This window comes from Peromyscus leucopus, chromosome 2, assembly GCF_004664715.2.
Source record: "Peromyscus leucopus breed LL Stock chromosome 2, UCI_PerLeu_2.1, whole genome shotgun sequence".
Lineage (NCBI taxonomy): Eukaryota > Metazoa > Chordata > Mammalia > Rodentia > Cricetidae > Peromyscus > Peromyscus leucopus.
Genome location: NC_051064.1, coordinates 90,124,137 through 90,132,993, shown reverse-complemented (window position 1 = coordinate 90,132,993; position 8,857 = coordinate 90,124,137). Strand labels below are relative to the sequence as shown.

The 8,857-nt window shown below is 45.7% G+C and overlaps 1 protein-coding gene across 1 annotated transcript in view; it reads left to right on the top strand.

The window, feature by feature from the left end:
- The first annotated feature begins 4,413 nt into the window (after window positions 1-4,413).
- The window catches only part of Frem1 (FRAS1 related extracellular matrix 1), a 150,757-nt gene continuing 146,313 nt past the window's right edge, over window positions 4,414-8,857 (top strand). The window contains 1 exon segment of the mRNA XM_028873292.2: window positions 4,414-5,171. The gene's annotated coding sequence lies outside the window, so the exon portion shown is untranslated.

Here is an 8,857-nt window from a genome sequence, read left to right as displayed (position 1 = left end):
GGTGCTACCCAAACAGTTCGAGTCAAACAACCATTTTCCATATTCAGAGGGCCTAGTCCAGTCCCATGGGGCTCCACAGTCACCAATCCACAGTTCATGGGCTCCCACTAGTGTGGCTGGTCATCTCTGCATGTCCTCCCATCATGATCTCAACGTCCCTTGCCTGCAGTATCTATCCTCTCTCCCATCAGTTGAATTCCCGGAGCTTAGTCTGGTGCCTGGCCGTGGATCTCTGTATCAGGGACAGAGTGGGAGGGCAGGGAGAAGATACCATGATAGATGAGGACATCATGGGAATAGGAAGAGGCAGGGTGCTAGGGAGGCTTTCAGTAATCCACAAGGTTGACCCCACCTTGGTCTGCTGGCAGTGGTCCAGAGGGTGCCTGGACCAGTCTACTCTAGTGACCAGCCTAGCAAATAACCTAGCTGTCATCATAGAGCCTTTGTCTAGTGACAGATGGGGTTTTTATATTTCTAAATAAGATCAGTTCAATGCTAGCATTTGAAGCTTTGTTTGAGTTAATTACTAATGAGAAAAATGCATGGCCTATTTGACTTGCAGTTTTGATGGCCCGTATGTATGAATGAGTGTCTTCCATGCTCTGCTGTCCATTTTCTTTGCTTTTTTTCCTGCCAGTGCCAATTCCATAATTTCTTATTTACTAAAAATTCTTGTCATGTAAAACATTAATATTTAGGATTATTTCTGTAGGAGTTAGTTGGTACAGGTATATATTAGTACCATGAACTTTTGCTTGTTGATCTTAGAGCAGATAAATACTTTAGTAAGTCAGTCAGTAATTTTAAACGATTTTACATAAACACTTATTTCAGAAATGACAAAAGGTTTATTTTTTTCCCTGCTATCCTTAGGCATCATTTTTTTCTTACGCTATTTGGGTTTTTCTAGCCTGTGTTGAACTGTAGAAGTTGTAGCAGTATATTCTTGATAAGGTATACAAACTCTTCTGGGATTCTTGCTTGGTTGATGGTTTTCTGGGCTTTGGTGACTTTCAAACGAATAGCTGTTGATTTTTGTTGTGTGTCTCTTTTCATTATTAATGTGTTAGCATTTTGCTGATGACAAAATGCCCAGGATAAACAGCGTAACAGAAGAGGCTCCAAATCTCAGAGGTTTCAGCCCAGGGCTGTTGGGCTCCATTGATTTTAGGCCGTGGCCCGGCAGAGAGTATCGTGGTGGGGCAGAGGAATAAAGAGAAAGGGTGAGCAGACATGGTCTCAATATCCACTTTGAGAACATTCCCCCACAGATCTAACTTCCTCCAATTAGCACCCACCCTGAAAGGTTCCAGTGCCCCCCAATAACGCCATATGCTGGCCACCAGGCCTTTTACATGTGGGATCTGGGAAGTATTTCCTTGTGGTCAACACACAGAGCTGTGGTCTAGAAGGGATTAAGGCTGTGTCTCAAGCTGGCAGCTAATTTGATGATGTGTAAGGGTCTCCCAAATAGTTTTGGTGGCATGAAAGCTGGAGGACTGAAGAGGCCAAGGAGAACAGCTGAGACTTGGTACCATATGACAGGGTCAGAGTCCCCAAAGATAGCCCTGAAAGGCCATTGGTGAAGGTACAGCTTTAGTCGAAGCCGAGAGCAGAGCGTATCAGAGGTGCCAGAACTGGATGGGCTGACCATCAAGGACGGGGGCAGGTGTGAAATGCAGCCTGCCTGAGCCTTGAAAACTCTATACACTGTGGGTAGTAGGGCCTGAGAAGTGAAGCCGCCCAAGCTCTTTGGAGCCCAGAAGATCATGAGATAGTCCAAAAAGTTGGACACTGAATTATTTATACACTGTTAGAGTTTAGATTTGATTTTATTTGTCACAGTGCCCTGGTTCTTCCTTGTTTTTATTATTTTTTATTTTTTTAGGAGCCCACAGACTTGGGGCCCTTAAAGAGACATTGCGTTTTTAAAGAGAATTAGACTTTTAAAATGTTGAAAAATTCAAAGACTGGGATTTTTAAAAATTATAATATGTTCTATATTAATATTAATGTAAGATCTAGGGAACAAAGGAGAGGAGGTTATGACTGACTAGTGATGAGTTTGGATGTCAAGTTGCAAGGGGTCAGTTGTACTGTTTTGTGCATTGTCAATTTGACACAAGATAGAATTATCTGGAAAGAGGGAACCTCATCTGAGAAAATGCTTCCACCAGACTGGCCTGTAGGCACATCTATGTGGCATTTTCTTGATTAATGATTGTGGGGGAGGAGCCAGTGCACTGTTGGTGGTAACACATCTGGGTAGGTGATTCTTGGGAGGTATAAGAAGGCAGCTAACATGAGCCTGAAGATAAGCCAGAAAGCATCATTCCTCCCGGGTTTCTGATGCATTAGATTTCCTGCCTCCAGGTTCCTGCCCTAACTTCTTCATGAAGGTCTGGAAGCTGTAAGATGAAATAAACCCTTTCTTCCCCAAGTTGCTTTTGATCCTGATGTTTATCAAAACAATAGAAAGCAAACTAGAACACCTGCTCAGCCTATATTAAAATATCTTCAGCAAAGTCTCCCACTCTAGCTCCATAGACTGGCTAGTCCTAAAGTTCTTTCTAGTGTTGAAACCAAGAGTCCTGGTTAGGCTTGACCTGGCGTCCTTAGAAGTCTAGAACTCTTCACAGTGCTGAGGGTGGCAGTGTGGAGCTGTGCCTCTGTCCCTCACCACTGACAGGCCACTGTCCTGTGAGTGTCATTTTCTATTTTTCTTATCATTCTAGCCAAGGCTAGAAATAAAATGCATTTTTTCCCCCTGACACTAAATTGGGAGCCTGTCTTTCAGAGGAGCTCTTTGTTGTTTCTTTGCCTATTTTAGTAAACATCTGTGCTTTGCATTTTAAAGAATTCATTCAAAGAATACCAACTGATTAAGATGTTATTATTTCTACAGGCCCCAATTCTTTTGTAGATGATATAAGAGAATTATTTACATAAATAATACTTCAGATTTCAGGATGTTTTGGCCATCTCTACTGTCTGTTCTGGACTATGTCCAGCTCAGTTGCAGCAAGCCTGACCTGTATAATCAGCATTGCAGGGATTGCCTTTACTGCAGGCACCTTGGTGTGTGCTGCAGTCTATGTTCACTTTTACCTTAGGATACTGGAGGACTTTTCTCATGGTATTTGCTTGTGTTTCTAGGCTAATCCACAAACCTGGTTTAGCCCTGATATTAGGAGAAACACACACACACATATACACACACACACACACACACAACACACACACACACACATACACACACACACAGGCTAGCATTTACCAAGTGGATTTTTTCATTTCAACTAATAGCATCTAAAACTGTCTCCATTTCTTTAGTGGAGAGAGAGTCACAACCTGGAAAACTTTGAACTCCATTTGAAAGCACAATTAGCTTGCCATGTTTCTTTTCCATCATCGTGGTGGCTTGCTCTCTTGCCCTTTCAGATAACACATGCTTGCTCCATTGCCGCTGTGCTTGTTTATAGTGTTTGTTTACCTTATAAAGAGCCTGCTCACTCAAGTTTTACCCACTTACTCTCACAGCACTGCCAGGAAGCAAAGGCTGCTTGGAGACGCTAAATCTCCAATGACTCTGAGTAAGTGCGCAGTGTGCCTTGATTAAGGAAGTTTCCACAAAGCGTGCTTTAAAAATCAAAGGAATTGTTTCTCTCTCTTCTTTTGTATCGTTTTTTTTTTTTCAGTTTTTTGTTTATTGCTCTCCCTTTCTTTCCTTCACGCCTCTGCTCTTGTATCTGTGCCCCCGCTTCTTTTCCACCCCTGCTTTCCTAATTGAGAAGGGGCATGGCAATATTGTCGGCACATTCACATGGAATTGGCTGTATCTGTTTTTAAATCTGCACAATTTATCATCATAAACAATGGGGTTCATGATTCCATTGTCCTACTTGTACACCATGTACTTTGTGTTTACTCCTTCCCACACCCCAGTCCTCAAACCAGCCGTGTGTGTGTGTGTGTGTGTGTGTGTGTGTGTGTGTGTGTGTGTGTGTGTGTCTTGGGTTTGCAGCAGCTTTTACCTGGGGCTAAGGTTTGAACAAGTCTCCACATGCTGTTTCCCAAAGGGAGGTCCTGCCCCAACTTCTCAATTCTGGTTCCTTGGGAAGTTCAGCCAGAAAGCGGGCTGCTTTTCCTTCTGGTGGGACTACATACACTCCAGGGAGGCAGTTTCTTACATAGTTGTAAGCCCTTTACCCACTGGATCCGGAGATGAGCTGCAGGAGTCACTTTTGAGAGGGCGCCTCTTGGTGTGTCATGGACCTGAATTGGCAGACGCGTGAAATACTTTATAAATGAAGAGCTAAGTGTTCTTCAAATTAGAATCCAGGATCTAGATCCACTCTGGCATCTTTTCCTTTCAGAACCATGACAAAAGTTCAAAAGGGCCAGTCCCCCTCCCCCACCCCTTCCCAAAGCTGAGCATGGCCTGGGAATTTAAATACAGACCTTTCAGAGCAGGGGCTGCCCCCAGGAAAAGAGGAGCAGGAAGAAGTGTGCTTGAACAGTCTGTGTGAGTGTGTGTGTGTGCAGCCTGAGCCTGCATGCACGTGTGTCAGAGTGAATCCCTGCCTGTGTGAGTGTGTGAGTGTGTGTGTGTGTGTGTGTGTGTGTGTGTGTGTGTGTGACAGGAGAGACTGTTTCAGCTCAGCCAGCGGTATTAGTGAGGAAGAAAGCTGGGAAGAGAAGCATCCGACCTATTAACAAAAGCTCAGTTCTGTCCCTGCTGACCAACTAGCAAGCAGAAGGGACCAGAGCTGAGGCTCCCCGCCAGGGGGGTCGGGCTCCCTGCAAACAGTTGCAGGCATCCTTACCACGCCTTCCTTAACACGCCCTTCTCTGGGGAGGCCAGAAACTTGGCGCTGGGGAAGTAAGTTTCCAGAGCCACAGCAGCGGCTGTGGAGGAGACCGGCAAACAGTGTGCGTTTGCGATCTCCAAGTCTCTCCCTATTTGTGTGGTGTGGGTTAATGGATTTTTAGTACAAAGAAAACCTAAACCCAGCTGACTTGAAAGACTGGAATTTCAGCTCTCTTCTTTTGCTGGGATGTTTTTTCTCCCTCTTCCTCTGAAAACATTTTAAACTCGATTACCAGGTCAGTGACCAGCCCTCCACTTCCAGGAGTGCCTAGCTCTTGGCTTGGAAAGAAAACCACCACCTGTAAGTACCTGCTTCCCTTGCTTGTCTGCTCTTGACTGTGACTGTTCTGTTAGCAGAGTGCCCCAGAGGTGGGCAGCTGTGAGCAGCAGTGAGCGAAGGCTGCTGGCAGCTTGCAAAACTTTAATTCTGTTAACTCAGAAGGCGGGCACTTGCGTGTTACCAAACCAAATGCCAAAGATGAATTGGCCTCTCCACCTCTGCGTAACTCTTCCGATTCCACCCCCAGGGGCACTAAAAAGGAAATAACTGTTTTACTTTTTTGTGAGAATTTCCCTGAAGTTAGAGTATTTTCTCTCAGCTACAGGGAATGGCAAAGAGAAAAGATTCGAAATTAACAGGACAAATAATATCCCCAGGGTCTCAGAATCTAGAGCATGGGTGGTCTCTGGGAACCTTTGAATAGCTTAATTGCATTTGGATATGTTGTTTTAAAGTATGAGTCTTGTTTGGTAGTGATGAAAGGCAGTGTGAGGGAGTCAAGGTAATCATTGTTCTGAAGTGTGGCTGGCGTTTAGGCTTTCAGCTCATGAATGAGATTTGGTCCAGAGACTTCAGTGCTGTAGTAAGTAAGTAAATAATTTCTGAGAGTTTGCATCTGGGGCACAGAAATCACTTTTAAGGCATTTAATTTTAGTTTCTGGGTTTTGCTTTGTTTTTGCTTTGTTTACTGTGGCATTCAGTCTTGATGAGTGATGTGACTTAGAAAGAGCATTTCAAGGGCTAGCTAGTGTTTATAGGTGCCAGTGTTGCTGGAGAGATTAACCTCTTCAGGGCTGCTTTGCAGACCCAAGGAAGGACCCGGCAGCTCTTTAGCCTTCTGCTCTGGAAAATTATGGCCCTTCCTGGCTCTTCCAAAACTGGAGAAGTTTCACGCTGGCATCCCCATGGGTCTGTCCACTTGGTAAAAAGCGTTTTGTGTGACTTCTAGCCGCATCTGCGCTTTCTTTCCTTTCTAGATGCTCAAAACTTAATGTAGATAAGAATCGAAGCCCGTTGGGTCATACATCTGTAATCTCTGCACTCAGGAGGCTGCAGCAGGAGGATCACAAGTTCAAGGGCAGCTTGGGCAGCATAGCAAGACTGTCTGAGGAGATAGAGGAGTGAGAAAGAGCAGAAAGGGGGGAGGAGGGAGGGAGGGAAGGAGGGAGGGGAGAGAGAGAGAGAGAGAGAGAGAGAGAGAGAGAGAGAGAGAGAGAGAGAGAGAGAGAGAGACCGACCTTTGGGTTTTGGTGAAAAGACAGGTTTTTACCCAGTGTTGGGACAGGAACCTTCCCAGGTCAATCTGATGCTGCATTTGAGCAAACATTGCCGTACACTGTTCTTGGCAGTTAAATTCTCGTCATGTCTTTGGTTAATATCAAACTTCATGTCTAAGTAGTAAGCCTGAGCATGACTCAGGTACAATGTAAATTTGCATTCTTGACTGCTGAACCAGGGCTTTCTACCCATGGTTCTCACCTGACTTCCCCAGATCTGCCTTTCTGTTGCCAGGAGTGACAGCGATTGGTGTGTAGGTACTGGGATGGCACGTTGTCAGATGTTGGTCTAGACAGCCTGCCTGCCCCTCAGAGCTAAGTAAGGTCCTGGACACTTTATCTCTGGGGGTATTATTCACTCTCTGGGGATGATGTGATGCTGGGGCTGGGCTGGACTGAGTTGGGTTGAATGAATCTGGATGTCTTGGAAGAGAGCAGGAGCTTCTTCCTAGAAACTGAGTTTCTCTGCGGCCAACCCTCGGTGACTGAACAGGAAGTGCTTCTTCGTGCTGCAGCCCTTATGTGACAACAAATGAAAGCCAGAGCAGCCCGCAACCCCATCCCCGACTTTTATGGCATTCAGTATTTACAGTAGAAAGTAGTCAGTGTGTGCTTATCAAGGGCCTTTCCTGCTCTCTCCTCATTCCAGGCACAGTGCTAGTTTCTAAGGATTCCAAAATGGTCAATACAGGTGGCATGGTCAGGGTCCTTGTCCTCACTGTGTTTCCAGTTTCCGATGTTGCCAACCCTCTTAGATTAGCCACCAAATGCTCTAAACATTTAAAAGGAGGTAGGTCCACCGAGTTTCCTTCTTTCTCTCCCGTGCTGGGGTCAAGAGCCAACCTTGCTTACAAGCTGCACATCCCAGCCCCAAGAATGGATATTATTCTAACATTGGCTCCGTCTTCCAAATACAGACACGGAGCATGAAATCCTTAATCATTTGTCTGCGGGGTAGGCTCAAAGATTTATTTTATCAATTTTCTTCAAAAATCTTAATTGTATCTTCTAAATTTTACTCTCACAAGGACCGGGACCACAAGTGTGTTGAGTTAGACAAATGTCTGCCCTCACAAGGGGATTTAGAAACTCCCTAGAAAGGCTGTCTCTCCGGGCCAGGTCACACAGGAGGGCACTCTCTTATCTTGTCTGAATCTGATGTAGCTCCCTCTTCGGAGAGCTGGGTGGTCTGGACAGGGCTTGTGGCTTCCATAGCACACAGCTTGCAACCTGACCCTTCCATTCAAGAGACACCCCAGCTTTGTGCCATGTGATGAGAGGCTCAAACAGAGACCTTTGAGGTGCTGGGGAAAACAAAAGGCCAACAAAAACCCTGCTCCCAGGTGGAATCTTGGTCGGCTGTATTTCGTCTGTGACATAGCTCCTTTTGCCTCTGGGACTGCAGCACTGTTTCAAAGGACTTTAAAACTTGGCCATCAAGATAGCAGAGGGCCTTGTCTTTTCCGATAAATGTAGCCTCCAGCGGCCGAGACGCTCTGTGTAGCAGATGATTGACTGCGGGCCGAGGACTGGGATCTTGCAAAGTAAGCACACACTTAGCACGGCGTTCCTGCCCCTCGATGGTAAGTTTTTGCAGAGGGCAAACATAGTTGGCTGTTTTGTTTGTTTTTTCCCTTAAGCCTGCCTGTTTTCATAGGGTTGGTGATATTTGGGAATGTGCATGAAAAGATCCTTAGAAACGCTCCTTTGGGGCATCATTCGAAGGCTGCTCAGGTTGCAAGTCACTTTGCGCTCTCAGCTTCATTTTTCTGTTTGGCCCCTAGAGACAGGGAGTAGATAAACAGGAGGACTAACACCTTAACACCGGGCCTGCGCCCTGAGACTCAGCTCTGCTTTCCGTCAAAGGCTATGGCTGCTCAGTGCTTGCAGATGCTCTGCTGTCTTCACTTAAGGAATCACACACACCTTTGTCTCCTGAGGCGCAAGCCCTGGCATCTCATGCAAGGGTCTGCCTTCCTCGGAAGCACAACAATTCTCCCGTTGTTAACAATAGATTGGCGGCATAGTAAAGTGAGGAAGAAGACTTCAGAAAGGGTAGAAATCCCCAGGAGAAGTTTGGCCCAAATGTGGAAAAGCTGTTGAACATTCCCTACTTCCTACCAGACCCTAGAAGCCTGGTTCATCTTTCCCGTGAACATGAAGGCCCTACTCCCTGGACAGAGCAGCCACAATGCTTTAATTCTGTCTCATGTGGCTGTTCCCTCTGTGATAACATGGTAGATGTTTCTGTTTCATTCTGTAAACCAAAAGATAGCACTCATACAACAGCCATCTGTACATGTTACAAGTAAGTTCCAACCCAGGCTGCAGTGTTCCTGGACCTTAAACTTTAGTCAGGCCAACCAGCGGCCTGGAGAGTAAAATAGAGGGTATTAATACTGGACGTGTGCACGTGGTACGTGGCCTGCC